The sequence below is a fragment of the Macrobrachium rosenbergii genome, chromosome 19, assembly GCF_040412425.1.
Source record: "Macrobrachium rosenbergii isolate ZJJX-2024 chromosome 19, ASM4041242v1, whole genome shotgun sequence".
Classification (NCBI taxonomy): Eukaryota; Metazoa; Arthropoda; class Malacostraca; order Decapoda; family Palaemonidae; genus Macrobrachium; species Macrobrachium rosenbergii.
Window position 1 is genome coordinate 35,721,657 of NC_089759.1, and position 20,384 is coordinate 35,742,040.

At 37.0% G+C, this 20,384-nt stretch overlaps 2 protein-coding genes across 3 annotated transcripts in view; one reads left to right on the forward strand and one right to left on the reverse strand.

Annotated features, from left to right (window-relative positions):
* LOC136848827 (uncharacterized) overlaps positions 1-8,347 on the reverse strand; it is a 318,864-nt gene extending 310,517 nt beyond the window's left edge. The window contains exon 1 of one of the 2 annotated variants that reach the window (XM_067121566.1): positions 7,963-8,347. The gene's annotated coding sequence lies outside the window, so the exon portion shown is untranslated. The remainder of the gene's footprint in view (positions 1-7,962) is intronic. The other variant, XM_067121567.1, reaches the window with a different exon arrangement.
* The window catches only part of Nadk2 (NAD kinase 2, mitochondrial), a 191,042-nt gene that overhangs the window by 102,706 nt on the left and 67,952 nt on the right, over positions 1-20,384 (forward strand). The gene's annotated exons all lie outside the window — the stretch shown is intronic.

Sequence of the window (20,384 nt, forward strand, 5' to 3'; positions counted from 1 at the left end):
TATATATATATATTATATATATATATATATATATATATATATATATATATATATATATATATATATATATATATATATATATATATATATATATATATATATATATATATATATAGTGTGTGTATATATATACTTAGTTATATAATATATAGCCTATAATACATATATGAATTTGTGTGTATAGCTATACAAATATTTTTTACTTTTTTCCTCTCAGAAACGGAATGCTGAGCGGTCACGACAGGCACTTGGCTGAAGAGGCGTTTCTAACCTGCGTAGGGAAATGTTGGAATTATGGAGAGGAAAAATATAAATTTTCGAATCGTGTAGGACTGGTTAAAATTAATGCCTGGCAAATTACATGGACTGCCGAAAAGAACTTGGCTGACTGACATGTAAACTCATGACGTTGGCGTCGCTACATTACAGACTATTATGGCAAATAAGACTCTTTCCTCACGTATTCAATATTGATATGTTTTTTTAGAAATACGTTGAACATGGGTTTATTTCAGAGCGACATCTTTTCCGTCACGCGCGAAGATTTTATTTCCTATAATTTACAGCACTTTCTTATCCAATCAATTTTTCACTTCACAAAAAAACTCCTTTATAGTGGGACTTTCCTTCCCAGCTTCCTCGCACAAAAATTCTAGAAATTGTAACGACAAGAATGATATAGAAGAGAAGGTCCCGTTTCCCTTCCGAGCAATTCTTGTCCTTGTCATTTTTTTGAATTTCTGTGCGGGGAAGCTGAACAGGAGAGCAGAAACAACGAAATCTTGGGATTATGAGAAAATCCACTGAATAAAAAAAAGTGATGTCTACGAGACCAAACAAATTCGTGCGATGTGAAAAAGATATTGCTGGGAAAAGTTATGGTTTTTCATTCATACCATTGACTGCTTTAGTATATTCTGTAATAGGAGAGCTGTTTATCAGCTCAGTGGTCTGGTTAAACTAAGATATACTTAACGAAGGCTATGAAGAACAGTTGAGTTCTTCGAAGATGAGTGTGAATATGACCATCTTATTGAGGACTTCATCTTGACAAATTGTTAGAAATACAATTGCGCGCCTGTTCAGCTTAACCCTAATTATAAATCAAGATTAAATACAAAAAAAAAAACCATAGTCTTTATTGTGCCATCAGTTGTATTTCTGCCAGCCAGTCAGTCAGGCTTTTTACAGACAAAAAAAAAAAAAAATCAGAAAAACCTGTCTGTAATTCCCCAGACATTAACTTTAACTAGTTCCATGAAGTACAACAATCACATTATAATGTCTAAAGGCGATTCTAACAATCCCCCACACTAACTATGTACTTTACCACGAATCAAAAGCCTTGAAAATACTATTATTTTTAGTAGCAGGCAGTTGTATCGTGTTTTCGGACATTTCGCCCGAACAGAAATAACAGCGCGGTATCTCATGTATTGTACATGACCTACTCGAGCTCAGTGCTTCCGGAATGTCGGACATTGTGGGGGAAAAAGGTGGGCAAAGAGAAATGCGATCCGCTGGCTTGACATAATGAGTGATAGCGATAATAAACGGTACAGCAATAACGCTCATTTTTAGCATAACATACGTGTACTGCAACCCAAAAAATGACGGCAACCTGTTCTAATAGACAATGGCGGTGTGGGTAGCAATAAACTGCGTATATCGTTAGAAATCAATTTATTAGGATTTTGTAGTGCATGATATTGATATCCACACACACACACACACACACACATATATATATATATATATATATATATATATATATATATATATATATATATATATATATATATACATACATACATACATACAATCAGGAGATCCATAAGACAAAAAGTCTTCAAAGTTCTTTATTCGGAAACGTTTCGTGCAATCCTTTGCACATCATCAGTCTGCAATAAATTATAAAGAGCAGTTAAAACTAAAGTTAAAATAACAGTTATTATACCGACAGTAAAATTTTTTTATAAAGTTAACATAAAAGCAGAAAAATTTTACAAAAAAATAAAATAAAATAAAATAAATAAATAAATATATTAAAATTCATCAAGTTTGTTAAGGAAATTTAACTACCTTACAGTACAACGCAAGAGGGAAGAATGGCCTGAAGAAACGTCAGTGCCCAGACAACACCTTAAGCGAGAGAGAGATAAACCGCAGAAGGGTTACTATTCAAATTAGGGTTTCTCTCTCTCTCTCGCTTAAGGTGTTGTCTGGGCATTGACGTTTCTTCAGGCCATTCTTCCCTCTTGCGTTGTACTGTAAGGTAGTTAAATTTCCTTAACAAACTTGATGAATTTTAATATATTTATTCATTTATTTTATTTTATTTTTTTTTTGTAAAATTTTTCTGCTTTTATGTTAATTTTATAAAAAAAATTTTACTGTCGGTATAATAATTGTTATTTTAACTTTAGTTTTAACTGATCTTTATAATTTATTGCAGACTGATGATGTGCAAAGGATTGCACGAAACGTTTCTAAATAAAGAACTTTAAAGACTTCTTGTCTTATGGATCTCCTGATTGTGCATTTGCTGCTTGACCGTTTTGTATATATATATATATATATATATATATATATATATATATATATATATATATATATATATTTATATAAATATATATGCATAGAATATATATATATATATATATATATATATATATATATATATATATATATATATATCAAAAGCAAGGATAGGCGACGACCAGCAGGGCACATCAGTGTGAGGGTGGACCAGGGAAACCAGTTAACTCTAACATGTTTCTTTATTCCCAACGTTTCGTAATAATTTCTCTATTACATCTTCAGGGATCTGTTGAATAATGAACAGATTACTGAAAAAGTTACTGTAAAAGCTTTAAAAATCATAAGAAAAAATTAAAAATAAAATTCACCAACTACAATACAATACAACTAAAAATAACACAGAACAATAAACCGCTAACCAACCTTAGGTGGAGAGAGAAAACGACAGAATGGTTATAGACAGAGTTAACTCAGGTACAGTTGTGTAGAGGAGGTTTGGGTATTTAACTGGGGGACTAGTTGCTTGACAAACAATGACTCAAGTATTGGCAATTCGAGAGGATTTGCTGTTTGGCCCATTATGCTGAAGTCATTTCTTTCAATATGGGTTTTGCAGATTTTAGAATGAGCTCTGATATTAGAATGTTCTGGATTGGAGAGCCTGCAACCGGTACGAAAACTTATTCCCCGATGGGAGTCGATTCTGACCCTCAGTAACCTCCTCGTGGATCCGACATATGTCCCAGAGTTACACTTAGGGCAAGTATATTTATACACCACGTTAGAGGATAAAAAAGGGGCTTAATCGAGCCTTGCAGTTAAAAAACGAACCTATTGTCAGAGGATTTTTTTGGGAATTAATTTTAAATTAATCGCACCATAATGCTTGTGGATAATTTGCATAAATCGTTTTCTGAAAGAGTCATCGTGTGAAAAGGGAAATTTGGCGTAAAAATTTAACTTAGGTACTGTTGAGGTTTTGTGACGTATATATATATATATATATATATATATATATATATATATATATATATATATATATATATATATATATATATATATAATTTAATATATGTATATCATTTTAGTCGTGACAATTTTTTCATGCGGCAGGAATAGGAATTATTGTTTTTCGCTTCGTCAACTTCTTATCTGTCATTTTGCTTTTCATTGTATACTGAGATACTTGACAACTATTCCTGTCTGAAAATGACACACAAAAATGAGCATCTCAGCATGAGAAACAGCTTTACAAACACCATACAATCAATATATTCCTAACCAACAACTACGAAATGCCTTTTATTTGTCTCTTCATGCTTTAGTGTTGAGTGATGGGCAGTTTATATCACATTTAATTCATATTTCTCTGAGATTTTATTTTTGACAAAATAATTTTTTTATAATAATTTCTAGGAGTTTCTGTTCTCAACTAACTCGACTAACTCAACCTCGTCATGTCTTCAACTATTCAGCCTTAAAATAATCACGCCATAATGGGTAGCCTAACCTGAAGATTGGTTTTTTTAGAGGGCCACCGAAGAGAGATGTCACTAAGCTTAAACGCGCTCGACGGCAGATGGGTGCTTCTTAGTAATCGAACCGTTACGTACCAATAAAAATTATGCAGGTGCACTGAAAATTTATTTTATACTGTATAATCACTAGTGCCCTATAAATTGATTCTGTAAAACACTCTCTCTCTCTCTCTCTCTCTCTCTCTCTCTCTCTCTCTCTCTCTCTCTTATATATATATATATATATATATATATATATATATATATATATATATATATATATATATATATATATATATATATATATATATACTTGTATCTATGTATGTATGTATGTATATATGTAACACGAAAGTCAGATTTATTCATCGATTATCAGTAACAGCGGTGATATTCAGTATCTGAAAAAAAAAAAAAAATCTAGTCGAATTCACCAGAGTGCATATTACCCAGCCAATCAACTACTAAAAAAAAAAAAAAAAAAAAAAACTACTTTTATTTTCAATTTTTCTTTCACTCCCAACATCTGGGTTGTTTTTTTCCCCGTGAGTCGCGTCGGTGCTTCCCTGGAGCTGCCCGGAACGTAATTGGCATTACGCGGAAGAAGCGAACACTTACGGGAATATTTCCGTAAGAAAAACTGCATTTTTTAGGCCAAAGGCCATCCACTGGGACCTGTGTGGTCATTCGCCGCTGAAAGGGAAATTGAGAGTAGAAAGGTTTCGAAGGTGTATCAGGAGGAAACCTCCCAGTTGCGTTATGAAATGATTGTTAGGAGAGGGTGGATTGCTGGAAGGAGGACACGGAATATGAACGGAGGTACGGTAAAAGGAATGAAAGGGGGTGCCGCTAGGGGCCTAAGGAAAGGACGCCGCAAAGAACCTTAAGTAATGCCACGCGGTGCACTGACGGCGCTAACATCCTACGGTATTATAGGCCTAGCTACTTACGGGTTTATTTATATCGGAGGTTTATGGTTATATAATCTAAGCTACTTATAGATTTATTGATAACAGAGGTTAGTTGCCCTCTCTAATCACTGAGGGCATTTTTTGTTTTATCATATCTTATAGTTACAAAATTTCCACGCCTGATACTTTGTAAATTTTGATAAAGTTGCTCTGCCTCAAAAGAAAACGACTTAAAAAGTTCTGTAGCCTAACTGGTATTTTGAATTGTGTTGTTAATACATATCAATCTTTCATGAGTCAGAATTTAAAATATGTTCTAATACTTTGCTATTCCAAATATATTACTCCCGAGGGTTTTACGAGAACGTCTGTCTACATTTGCACTGAAAAGGAGAAATTTATGTCATTCATTATTGAAAATATCCGCACATTCTTACGGACCAGGTCTAATAGGAAACTAAGGACTGAAATAGCTAGCTTCTGCTGAATAAGTTGCCCGAAAAAAAATGGCAGATACAAAACAAAAATGTCAAGAAGTTGAGAGAAAGAAGTGGAACTATGCCGATAGGAAAAAAATGATTGACGAAAAATTCGGGGCCGTTACTTTGATTTTGTGTTTAAGGTCATTTGCATATCCACGTATTTCCGTCCACAAGACCTGTGCATATCAATTTAAAAATACCATTCTAGGTTTCGAGGGCGTTTTACGAGCTTACGAGCGATAAGTGCGGCGTTTCAGAATCAATTTCATTAATAATATGTTTGTTGGAGCCAATCTCCGGGTCGGATGAACCTCTTTTAAAAGACATATCCTAATTTTTTTGAGGTGCCTTGATCGAAAAATGTTATGTAATTGCTTTACTTTGGCTAGACACCTCGTGGCAGAAAAATCAATCTCTCCTGATTCTACGTTTGCTGTACATCAATTAATATATATATGTACATAATATATATATATATATATATATATATATATATATATATATATATATATATATATATATATATATATACTTCAGAGAAGAGGTTGTCCTTCAAAGGGAAAACCCAGCATTTAAAATTTTTTTCACATTAAATCTCTCTCTCTCTCTCTCTCTCTCTCTCTCTCTCTCTCTCTCTCTCTCTCTCTCTCTCTCTGTGGACTTGTTTACTTTGACCATGAAAAAGTCTTCCTATGACACACTGGAATAGATAACGTATTTTACCACCTTTCTTAAAATACTAATTTTGTAGAGTTTCTAAGAGAAGTGAGGCCGACTTAGTGAATCCGAATGACGTAATCTCGCAGAGATTGGATCAAAAACCTTTCATGTCAGGAGTTGCAGATTCATTAATCCATCGATTGATTTGGAATTCGTGCTAGATTCGTTAAGCACAAAGAAATTTGTATTTATCCTTACGGAATTCAAATGGACAGAGGGAAAGGACTGGTATACCGATATCAACAAGATGGGAGATGACTTTGATTTTTTTTAATTTAACGTTGATAGCTTATAAGGGAAAATATCCACGATTCAATCAATATAATTCCATCAACAATCCATTTTGGCGACTTTTATTAAACGCAACAGTGACCGACCAAAGCCATGAAGAAAAAAAAATAGCGTTTGAGAAGTCAAAATTGAAATGAAATTAATTTTGAAATGTCTACTTGAAACAACTAAAAGTTGTACTTCGACAACGTCACCGAAAAAGTAGGGCTATCTACGTCTACACCCCAATTGTTAATTCACTCGGTAAATTTTCCATTTTATCTTTTTTTTTTTTTTTTGCTTTTTTCTTTTCTTTTGCTTTTTTCTTTTCGTCCCACGGCAGAAGGAGAAAACTGATTCATTCATAAAAATTATTGGGAGGTTAATGCGTTGGTAAAAGACTTTTAATAATAGGGTTTATGAAATGCTGTTAGTTATTATACAGTTCGGACATGAGATATTAATAACAAAACATCAAATATCAATAATAACAACGACATTCAAGAAGTGTCAAATATCAATGTTTGCCAATAACAACAACGACATTCAAGACGTGAGAGAGCAGAAGAGCGGTCCCGACGACGCCGCCGAATTCACGACGAATAATTAATATTCAGATTTAATTCCGTTTTTTTTTTTTTTTTTTAATTCCTTGTCGAGTTTTTAATCATGGCAGACATTTTGATTGTAAATCCATCAACACGATTGGTTTTGACAATAACTAAAAGAAATTCCGATTTTAGGCTCGACTATGCGTTGCTTACTAATGGGATTCTATAGTGGATGTTAAAGCAATGTTGCATCATTTGCGACGGTAAGAAATAATTTTTATAGAAGTTCGCTATTAAAGAATGAAGGCTTTTCAAGGACAATTTTAAAAGTTTGTACTTCATGCATATTATGCACACACACACACACATACACACACACACACACACACACATATATATATATATATATATATATATATATATATATATATATATATATATATATATATATATATATATATATATATATATATATATATAATATATATATATATATATATATATTACTGAACGTAATATGTAATATATTTATAAACATGTAAACCTCGAAGAAAAGTATCTTTAAGAAGTGATATATTGTTAACACCAATGGTTTTATGTACTGTAAGTAAATATACATACATACATACATACATACATATATATATATATATATATATATATATATATATATATATATATATATATATATATATAAAATATGGCACTTGTGTGCATCCTGTATATATAATACATCTATATACATATTAAAAGCATATCGTTAAGGATGTACGTTCTTCTATTATCTAATCTATATATATATATATATATATATATATATATATATATATATATATATATATATATATATACATATATATACATATATATATATATTTCAAAATACAAATGCATACATGCATAGCTATTTTGTAATTAGTAGAGGAATAACAATCGTATTATTAAAACTGCAACTAGTTTGTGAACTTACCTTACTGCAGAGTTGATGTGTGCAATGCAACAATTACTTGAACTTAATGAAAAGTCTTGGATATATAGACAAACACACTAGTTAGGAGTACACTTAATATATCACAAACTACACTAGTTCATAACCGTGATAAGTCAATAAGGTTAGTCTACATGTACATATAAACTATATACAGTGAGTGCATTTGAATCTTGTGGGAATATCTAAGAACAACAGCAAAGAGTAGAACGTCTAAGAATGAGCTTTTCACTAACCACCGGGACACACATGGCCGAGAGAAAGCCAGTCGTGTTGCAGGCCAAGAAGCGTGCGAGTGTGTTGCAGGCCGAGCGCACAACACCACCACCTCCGTATTCATCCCAAACGAACACTGCATATGATCTGAGTTGTGCTTTCCTCCACCTCCGCTTTTACGCACTCCCACCCCCTCCCGGCTCCTCGCCATCCCAGCCAGACCCCTTCGCCCGCCCGTCCACCTCGGCTCCTCCCCTTCACCATCCCCCCCACCCCCGCCGCCGCCTCCTCCCAGCCGAAGCTCCCTCCATCCAGACCCTCCCCTCATGTCTCGTGCAGTAACTGCCTCAGCCGCGGTTGCTACCCCCTGATTCTCCTCCATCGAGGAGGGGCCACCCGACGTCACCTTCCATCCACCACCCATCCCCTCGCTTCAACTTTTGCTTATACGAGGATAGCCAATATTATTTCTTTGATGCGAAATTATTTGAAAAGCCTGTCCTCTCTTTCTCTCTCTCTCTCTCTCTCTCTTTCCGTCTCTAATTACTGCGTTTTGGAGGGTAAGTAAACTTCTGAATTTGCACGGCCTTTGCAGTACACTCATTTGTATGCGTTACAGCGTCAAATTTTACGTTTTATTTAATTGCTAATTGGGGGAAACGTTTTTGACTCGTTGCTGTTGTTGTTGCTGCTGCTGCTGCTGCTGTTGTGGTTGTTGTTGCGTGTGCGTTTGTGTGCGTGTGTTAGGAAGGTTCGTGCTTTTAGAAACAGGGCACGAGCGGGGTTGAATATTACCCTCTTACGCGCTGCTGTTGCTAGGCTCACCTCACCTTTTTTTTCCCCGTTGCTCTTTTTTTCTCGTTTCGCGCTTTTAGCCGCGCTGCTTTTGGGATTTTCGTTTCTCTCAGATAAGACGTTTTAAAGATTTTCATTTAAGCGTCGCAGATTGTTTTAGGAAACCCCCCTCTCCCCCCCCCATTTTTTTTTTATTTGGAAACTGGATAGGGGAAAGTGGAATTTGAAAATTCGGGTCGATTGCTGGAGGCGATTTTTTCAACGCCGTTATGACACATATTGGTCATGCCAGCTTGCTCACTCTTGAATTTTCATTTATTCATTCAGTCACTGCTGGTGTGCTGGTTGCTTTCGTTCGGAAGTACTTTTTAAGAAACTGTGGATGCTTACGTCTTCAGTGTGGCGGCAACAGAATTAAATCGTAATAAGGAGAATAAATTTTTTTCCAGTTAAAAGAAAGAGGAAATATATATATTTATTTTTATGTTCAACCAGCTTTGTGATAAAGAACATACGTTTAATTTTGACTGATTACTGTTGGAGAGTTATCGTAATTATTTTCAATAATTTTATTGTTGTTTTGAAGAATGTGCAGTCTTGGGGGCTGATTATTGTCTCGAATGCTCTGCCTTCCCACTATTTGCACTATTTTTTCACCATTTGCACTATTTTTTCACTATTTGCACTATTTTTTTTCCTTTCTTTGATACAAATTACCACTGCAGACATCAGGCAATATTTGAGTGATTGAGGGTTAAAGGATTAAATCTCAGCTCTCTCTCTCTCTCTCTCTCTCTCTCTCTCTCTCTCTCTCTCTCTCTCTCTCTCTCTCTCTCTCTCCCTGCCGTGTTCCTATGGTGATTTGCACCCAAGCAGACATTGTTCAGCGGAATCAATTGCGATGCCCCGCCCACAAAAAGCCCGCTCAGTCGGGTCAATGCTTAAATGCTCCGCGGGAAAAATCTCCGAGACGAGAATGACGAGCTTCGAATACAAATGCTTATTATCGTCGTCATCACCATCATCTCGATCCTTCCGCGAGTCGGGAAAACTTCCGAGCGAAGTCTTTTGATTCTGCCCGATGCGAAATGAACAGAAGTGAGCGCGGCCTCTTACTTGCTCTTTCTGCCAGGACTATATAGTCTCTCACCCGACCAATTACACGTTTTATTTTATTTTTCTCTTTCCGGACAAATTTCAAGGGAAGGATTTCCTTTTAAATTAAGATATATTAATTGGACGACCCTTCCGTCTCGGTTCCTGATGATTTTCTCGTTCATTGATTTATTGTACAATTAGATTTGCCGTTTTTCCGTTGCAGACAGCAGTGATTTTTAGCATACCAGTCAACCAGTTTGGTTTTAATTGTGCTGGGTAGAATTATCGCACGCACACACACACATGCACACACGACAGGCATGAGTTAGCTGCGATATGGAATGGATGAAATTTAAAATTTACGAAAGGAACGAAGTGGTATGACCAAGTACCTTGTAGTTAAAAATAATATATTATGATTTAGCAAAATATTACATACAAGCTTTTCAAGAAATAGAGCCTTTCAAAGTCGACTGTGATTGTTAGAGGTTCAGTCTCTCAGGACTGGACGCGGACTCTTCATCTGATGGAAAAGCATATTATTTTTTTTTTTAAGACTTACGGCATCTCCTTAGAATCTCCTTTGCTGATCCGGAATAGACAATAGAATATAGAATTTAGGACAGAGGCCAAGCTTTGGGACCTATGAGGTCAATCACCGCTGAAAGGGAAATTGAAAGTAAGAAGGGTTTGAAGGTGTAACAGGAGGAAAACCTCCCAGTTGCACTAGGAAACAATTTATAGAGGGTGGAAAGTCAGATGGAAGAAAAAGAATATGAACGGAGGTACGGTAAAAGAAATAAGAGCTGTTGCAACTAGGGGCCGAAGGGACGCTGCAGAGACAATTAAGTAGTGCCTACAGTGCACCACGTGAGTTGCACTTTGCTGATCCAGTTTTAAGAAATACTTTCAGGATGCCTCATATATTTTACCGTACCTCCGTTCATATTCTTTTTCTTCCATCTGACTTTCCACCCTCTATGAATTGTTTCCTAGTGCAAAAGGTGTTTCGATGATTCCCGCATATTTTTCTCGAACCAAGGCCACTGCTGAATGAATTTTAGTTTCGCAATGATCACCACCCTCACAGTAAATTTACTATGGATTATGAAACGGCCATTAGCTTGCTCTTTTTTTTTTTTTTTAATCATTCGTTCCGACCAACACTTTTCCACTTCTGTCTCTTATAAACGAATTTATACTTGTCTCTGCTCTTATTTTTACCATTCAGTTTTTTCTTTTAAACTTAGTGTTGTTGCACTATAGCACCGGACCTTTTCTCCCTCCTCTGGTGTACTGTTTGAATTGTGAGGCTTACTATCGAAAAATGGTCATTTGACAAATATCTTAAGAAACTTCTTAATACGTTTCAGCCTGTAATTCCTATGGCTGTTGCATCTAAACCAGATTCTTATGTTTCTTTGCCTTACGTGAGGGATGCCATGTTTTCAAGTACTCTAAAAGAAAATAAGAAACTTTTATAGTACTCAGAGAACAGTGGTCTCTCTTTTCAAAGTCAGAGACACTGGTCTTACTGTCAAGCGTTCTTTGGTCGTTCATAAATGCATTTGACCAAGATGTATTCTTGTGATTTATCTCTGCTACACCAAAAGAATGCTGAAAGCGCTAATCCATTTCCATACTGGGGACAGGCCGTACTTGGGGTGAGGAATTTTCCAATATCAAGGATCCTGCTGACAATTGTACGTGTAAATTTTCATAAGAGGAATTTGGAGTTAGAGAACAATCCGCTAATGAAACCTCTCTCTTTTTCACTGATATATCAAGTATCAAACAACAATCCCATTCTTAAACAATCAGTATTCTAACAATCAGTATTCTTTTCTGTCCGTTTTCTGAGGCGTTACTGAAACACTTAAGTATCAAGCAACTCGTCCCGTTATTGAACATTCAGTATTATTTTATCCTTCTGTTAATTTTTTGAGGCGTTAAATTTGTTCTGGTCACGTTTCTCTCTTCAACTTTTGTATTTTCCTGATTCATTTGTGTCTTAACTTCATTCTTGTTTAATTTTAGTTTTCTGTAAAAGAAAACTATTGAGATGGCGTTGTCTGTCCGTCCGCACTTTTTCTGTCCGCCCTCAGGTCTTAAAAACTACTGAGGCTAGAGGGCTGCAAATTGGTATGTTGATCATCCAACCTCCACTCATCAAACCATAGCAAATTGCAGCCCTCTAGCCTCAGTAGTTTTTATTCTATTTTAGGTTAAAGTTTGCCATAATCGTACTTCTGGCACTGCTATAGGTACCAACAGCACAAGCCACCACCGGACCGTGGCTGAGTTTCATGGCCCGAGGCTAAGAGTTTCATGGGCCGCGGCTAAGAGTTACATGGGCTGTGACTGAAAGTTTAATTCAGCATTATAAGCTGTACAGAAAACTAGATTGCGCCGATTTCTTCGTCGCATTTTGTACTAGAATTAATTTTACCCTTTTTAGGCATGATGAAGAAACCTGGCCTCGCAGTGGTTAGGAAGGAATAAATGAAACCGTGGCTCACCTTCCTGTTCCTCTCTCTGGTTCGTGCCACGGGGTGATAACGGGCAGAATCTCGGCCGTTGAAGGTGGTAAAAGGACCATGTCAATGTTGTTTCCAGAGAAGAGGCCAAACATTCACCAGTGGTGCTGTAGGCGGAGAAGGATCTCGATTCTGTGCTGTAAGAGGAAGGGATACGGCGTGTTGAGATAGGCCGGTCATGTGGAGAGAATGGAAGATGAGAAGCTACAGTGAAAAGAGTATACGTGAGGAAGACATAAAAATAGAAACGGCTGGAAAGAAGGTGAGGAAGAGGTATTGGAAAGGAAGACCTCTACATGCGGGAAGCCAGAGAGTTTATGGAAAATGGAGATGGAGAGAGTAATGTCTGCGAAATGTATTTAAGTGGCTGCGCCGTGGAAGTATTCCTCACACCGGGTTCATCCACGGTTCAACATCTCAGTTATGAACTTGGCAGTGAACTTTATCTTTACAGTCTTGGGAGCAGTCCTCTGTTATAGGAAATGTCTTAATATCGAATGTGTGTGTGTGTATATGTATATATATATATATATATATATATATATATATATATATATATATATATATATATATATATATATATATATATATATATATATATATATATATATATATATATACTGTGTATATATATATATATATATATATATATATATATACTGTGTGTATATATATATATATATATATATATATATATATATATATATATATATATATATATATATATATATATATATATATTATATATATGTATATGAATGTCTTGTACTGTAATCTAACAGTACACTGTGAAGATAAAAAGTCACATCAAAACACTATAGACACGTCGCAACGATATATTTCGGATACTTTTTGTTTCGCTGTTCATATAAAAGGTGAAATATGGACAAATATGACAAAAATATATACATACAAGACACATTGCATGTGTGGTAATACGCCGTTGGTGGTCTGGCATGCAACAAGGTCTGTAGAGATACAATGTATCTCTTTAGACCTTGGTATGTAAGACCGCTGACCCGGGACGGATGGAAAATGGGTTATTCCTCCGTGTCTTGGGCTTCGCTAGCCCCCGTCTGCATCGAGTCTGGTGGGCACATCCGCTGGAACGCCTCCTTGGGAAGAGGCCTTGAGGATTAACCCGTTGGTGAAATCCGATTTCCAGGTTCATATTCTCAGTCTGACTGGAGGTGGCAGATTCCAGCATCTTCTTTTGTATGGACAGCTGTTATATATATATATATATATATATATAAATATATATTAATGGTTCTGCCAGACTTGTGGCCATGATGTGACGTATACGTGTATAAGAAACTAGGAAGGCGGAAGATCGCGCTTATTCGTCGTGGTACGGAATCCTTTTATCGAACACTGAAAATTAAACAGTCATTGTTGCTTCATAACTAGCTAGTTGCCTTGTGTTTGAGTGTATCTATCTATCTATCTATCTTTATACATATATACATGCCAAATGAAAGCGCCAACGTACCCACAAATCCCTTTGTTAACGTAACAGAACGTAAGCCTGATTCCACTGAGGAAATAGGCCTATTCTTTCGTAACGCGGCTGATATTTGCGTTCGTCAGGAGACTTTTAAAACGCTGCTCATTCTCCCGGATTAAGGAAAATGACAGGGACGAGAAAAACGACGAAGAGAAGAAGAATGACCAGGAGAACAAACGGTACGATTATGAGCGTATACTTACAAGAAGAAGAAGACTCACGAGAAATACAAATGATGACTGGCAAAGCGCTTGTTCAGTGTCATCGTAGCTCTCGCGTACACGCTGTCATCTCGACCTGCGCAAAGAGGAGCAGATTGGGTTTTGGGGGAGATTTGCAGGCAATAGTGACTGCTGTTGTCGACTATTATCGTCGAGGTATGAGGTGGAGGAAAGGAAAGTGTTTATTTACATTATTTACTGGGTGAAAGGGACAGTGGTTGCTGTTCGCTCTCTGAGAGATGTCGAATGTTTTGCTCTTTTCAGTCCGCGTCGTCCACTGGTTAAAAGGCAGATACCGGTCTTTGTAATGTGAGAGAACGAGAGAAATTCTGTAGACTGATGGACCTGTCTGATCCTTTGAAGCTTAGTGCATACTCTGTTAATTTGTAGGTAATTCTCACACGGTTTGACCTCTATAAAGAAGTTTTATTATTATGAACTTTCTTAAATTATTGCAGATTACTTTTGGCTTGTTTGGTGATAACGAAGTATATATTGAGTAGGATCCAGGAATCAATATTTCTCCCTTTGATTTTTGAACAAGAAATGTAATAAATCTTGATTATTATCACTTAGCTCATGGTATCGTTGCTTCTCTAATTATACCGTCCATACGCTCATACAGAACTGTGAAATCCATTGATTTCACTATTAAGTTTCCACTGTAAAAGGAAAGGGAATGAAGATAAAGTAGTGATAAAACTTATTCTTATTAATAACATCAAACAGATGAATATCTAAAAGGAAATGAACTACAATAGAAAAGCATGACATTTCTAGGTACCATTCCCGCGTAGCTTATTCCCTGGCAACTTTTCCCCCATACCTTGACGTAAGACATTTCACTGCACTACTGATCGTGAAATGTTCTTGTATTTTCCTTCGATGTGCCGTGTGTCTCACGTGGATTCCATGTCTGCAATCCCGTGAGCATGACGCGAAGAAAAGGCAGAATATATCACCTAGGAAGCATACAACCGCTCTAGTTAAGGGAAATAGATCTGCCCAGAAAGTCAACTTTTGGAGGAACGTACGATATCATCAGTCGTGTGAGCCGACTCAGCTGGGGAATTAGGGATCAATTATTGTGACAAAGTATAGCTGAAAGATGGAGTTTGCGCAGAAGATAGCAGGACGTTGCAAATGGTATCTCGTGATTGCAAGTAATTGCTCAATCTCTTGTAAATAGGGGGAGCTCTTTTCTTTACATTCGTCACGATTAGGAGGCCACTCATGCTTTGAAAAACACTTTATAAAGTGCACTGGAAATGTGCCGCCAGTAAGTTTACACCCCAAAATACCAGAGCTCTATTAAACTGCGAACCTTCCGGTTATCTTATGCAGAGAATAATAACGGATACTGTGGACATTTTCGCACCAACACGTAGGTAGTATTAGTTGTATTTTGTTGGTGTCTAGATTTTTTCCAAATGACATGAAGGTTTTTCTTTACCAGACTTCAGCCAGTTTGCTTGTTTGCTAAGTATTCTGTTGTTATGGTGTCCCAGATGCTATTCTTTCAGAGCAAGGAACAGAGTTTGACCGTTTGAATCAGATGTGAATAATGAAGTTTGTAGGCTTCTTGTCCCTGAAAAATCAAAGACAACATATAATTCACAATTGGATGGTTTTGTTGTATGATTAATAGGACTTTGCAAGCAATGCTGCATTGTTTTTTTTTTTCAAATAAACAAATTGGTTGGAATCAGCATCCTCAGAAAAATCACCAGTGACCTACTGAGTTCACTAGGCTATTGTTGGTCTGTGATGTATTTCCGCAACCACCTATAGATAAGTTTATGGCTGGCAGTCCTTAGGAGAGGCAAAGCTACCTGACTGTGTCAAGAACACGAAGCATAATTTGCAAAGGCATACTACATGATCAAAAAGAATTCTTAGCAAACTGGTCAGAAAAAAAGTGAATTAGGCCTACATAGTGGCAGGGTTGCAGGCCACGAGATGAAGGTGGGTGGCGTAGTCTTGTAGTCTCCTGTCGACTGAGAAAAGTTAAAAAAGTTAAGTATACCTTAGTTTAACCAGACCACTGAACTGATTAACAGCTCTCCTAGGGCTGGCCCGAAGGGTTAGAGTTATTTTACGTGGCTAAGAACCCGTTGGTTACCTAGCAACGGCACCTACAGCTTATTGCGGAATCCGAGCCACATTATAACGAGAAATTAATTTCTGTCACCAGAAATAAATTTCTCTAATTCTTCACTGGCCGGTTGGAGATTCGAACGCGGGCCCAGCAGAGTGCCAGCCGAGAACGATACCAACCCGTCCAATGAGGAAAAAGTGAAAAGATACATTTACATGCAGTGGCCCTTTCCTAGAGAAAAAGAAAATAAGCAGTGCACTGGTCATTCATCACAGCCAGTTACAACTCTATATGACTCTCAGGACCGAAATTCTCTTGTTCTTCGGCAAATCGATACCCAGAACAGAAAGCAAATGGGGTTAACAGGCTGCGCATAACGGTCGTAGTTCTGGCAACAGAAGAGGGAATGTTAGGTGACGGGGTCCTTTTAGCCCAAGAATTCACCCTGGCTGCTGGGTTGTTATCTCATCAGGCCAATAAGTACTGCAAAATGTAGGGTTGAGCCAATTAGAACCCATCGTGTTGCCCATCTTGCAACAAGCTTGCTCGTCTGCACGATGACACTCAATGTAGCGTGTACAGGGCTACTAGCACTGATGTCCAAGGTCTCAGCTCTCTGTTGGATAGTCAAGTGCTTGTCATCAAAAGCCACGCAAGGAAATACTCCCAGTTATTCTTAGGTGGCTGATGTTTTAGGGTGTCCCGTCCAGCAACCCCACTTCTTAATGATAGAATATAAAAGGAAGCCTCCTCAAATTATGTTAACTTTGTGTTTGGGGATTTCCCGAGGGTTATACCCTTCTCTTACGGATCTTTAATTATAACAGCATTTTTTTTTTTTTTTTTTTTTTTTTGCTCATTTTGGAATTTTACTTGCACGCAGTAACTTTCAAAAGGCCTTACCAGTATAAGGAAGCAGATAATTGAGTTTTTGTGCATAACCACAAAAAATGTGCACAAGACTAAAGACTCAGCATTAAGCTAAACTGACATTTACAAATGAAATGATGTTACAAGGAAAATCCAGATGTCCCTGAGCTGAAGTCAGCAAATTGGTGGTAAGAGGAGAATCAGGGAAAATCAATTAAGTCACATCAGCAAAACTCCAAGTGCATCCGTAAGACAAGAAAGAATTTAGAGATTAGCGTTGATGAAGGATGAGGCGTTGCAAGGGAAGCAGTCGCGTGTGACCGGAAATTGCTCCATCTCCAGTTGTCCAGACTGAGTAAGCAAATTTCAACAAGCTCTTTTGTTGTTTGTAATTGGGAAAAGAAGGAATCAGACATATTTTTTTTTATATCTCAAGCAGAATTTCTCCATTAATAAGTGTTAAGTCCTACAAAACGCAACTTGTAAGTCCATGGTTCTTTGAGCTACGTGGAAATGTTAAAATAACAGTTAATATCGACACATTTAAATCTGTAACGAAAATTAAAAGACAAACTCGTAAGGAATTGTATCTGACGCTTGCGATGATGATTTTGCCAGCATGGGACATTGTTTTGTATATATGAATTGAGCTGAATTGAATATAGAATTTGAGCCAAAGGCCAAGCACTGGGACCTATGAGGTCATTCAGCGCTGAAACGGAAATTGACAGTAAAAAGGTTTGAAAGGCGTAATAGGAGGAAAACCTCAATTGCACTATAAATCAATTGTTAGGAGAGGCTGGAAAGTAAGACAGAAGAAAGAGAATATGAGAGGAGGTAAAGTAAAAGGAACGAAAGGGGTTGCGGCTAGGGGCCGAAGGCACGCTGCTAATAACCTTAAGTAATGCCTACAGTGCACCGCATGAGGTGCACTGACGGCACTAACCCTCTACGGGTTTATTTTGTATATGGTATGCTTTGTGTTCATTGTATAGACTCATTGGAAGTAAATACGTGCCTAGAGAGAATGAATGGGGTTTTTAGAATAAGATAAGATTCATTATTTATTCTCACTCATAAGTTTGGGTTCCTTAGGTGAGAGGCACGCCAAAAGAATGATTTTGTAGGAAAGCGTTTTGGCCTTCAGAACAGTCCTCGAACTTTTTTATTGTGTGTCACCACCGTAATAACTATCTTTCTCTACTATATATTCATAATCAATTATTAGGTTGGCCTAAGGTTACAGGGACTGATTGCTCAGCGCAAGAATTTTGTAATCTTCCGGTTGTTGGAGCTGCCAAGAGGAATCTTGGCTTTCATACTACTTCTGATAGCTGAAGAAATTTAAATGTTTTTCTTGAACACACTCAGATTGGGGATTTATTATTATTATTTTTTTTATGATTTCCTCACGTTCAAGTGGCGTCCAGAAGAATCTCATTCTTTGAGGAGTGGATTAATTAAACGCTTCAGATCTGCGATAGGCAGCCACACTAGAGAATCACAGATCCTCAGTTAATTTTGCCTGAAGGGAAAATGGGCTCAAGATGCAGAACCGTTGCTTTTCATTCTTGAGAAAAGTCTGCACGAAAATGGACGTCGCACCTGAGGTTAGTTCAGTGTTGGAAGTTTCAAAACAGGCTTCATAACTGTCATGGACAAAACATCCCACTCATTTTAGACCGATTCTCTGATTTCGTTTTCACCTCATCAGCTCTGACTGGGTCGAAAACTATATAAAATATATATGCAATTCAGCGACATCAGTTCAGTTGAGTGAAATGCCTCTTGGCCGGATGCCCTTGCAAATAACTCCGACAAGAAACTAAGAAAGCAACAATTCAGAAACTAATATAATGTATCATATGAACAACGTGCAAATAAAGCATCAAATACCGGAGTGGCAAAGTGTTAGCCAGATAAGATCAAGAAAATAGACGCGCAGCAGTAAACTTCATGCGTAAAATTGAAAAACAAAAATAGCAAGTAGGAAAATCAAGTGGCAAGTGCAATAACTCCATCAGAATGCAGTAATCACGTCACTGTGAGTCACGTATATTCAAAGTGTTAATCTAAGGGAATCAGCACGGAGAAACACGATAGTCGCAGTTGCGGATCTAACATTCAAAATAACAGTCATCTCTTGCCAAATCAAGTAAGTTGTTCTCCCCAAGCAAGCAGGATGTGTATTCACAAACATCACAGAATCAAAATTTTCAGGAGGAAAAGCCAAAACCAGATTTGTAGAGGAAAGAACGGCAGTTCAGTGTGAGTTTTTTTTTATTTGGGTCATTGTTTTGCGATTCTTGTGGATAAGCGTGAAAATGGCTAAACAATTGAAAATGAATATATTACTTTGCACCCTACCCAAATAGATAATGTATGTTTCTCTAGCATTCACTAATAACCCTTAATTTGCATCCATATGTTGATTTCAGACATACTTTAATAACCCCTCGTACAACTGGAAGACTGTTTCTCTTCAATTAAAGACACCCTCCCGGAGTTGATGCGTACCTGTAGGCCTATAGTTTACAATTTCACTTCCCCAAAGTGTATAGTCGAGGGACTCCCGTGAGATGCACCAAGCGACTACGTAAGGTTCGCATCGACAGCATTCTCATAAGGGTGTCAGCCATCCTACAGGTTTAACTTTAGGCAAAAAAGAAAGTAGTTCCATCAGACTCCATGCCCTATCCTACCACCATCACTTAGAATACAGTAATTTCCATTGGGCAAACACAAAACAGTTATTCTCTTCCGATGCCAGAGTCCCTCCATATTAAAAAAACAATTGCCAACTCAGTGGCCAAACTACCTCAGTTCCATAGTTTCTAACATCACAGCACTTCACTCTCTTCCATTCCCAGTCTCTGCTCCTAAGTCACCCAGATATCTTTTAACTACAGATATGAACAGTAAGTTTTCCCGTATTCTCTTTGTACTTTGTTATCATTATTTTCATTTTGAACACCTGTTTTTTTCTGTATCTGTCTGCCAAAAGATTTTATTTGACGACTTCTATTTGGTTTGTAATTTCTTCTCGCTTAGTCACTGCTTTT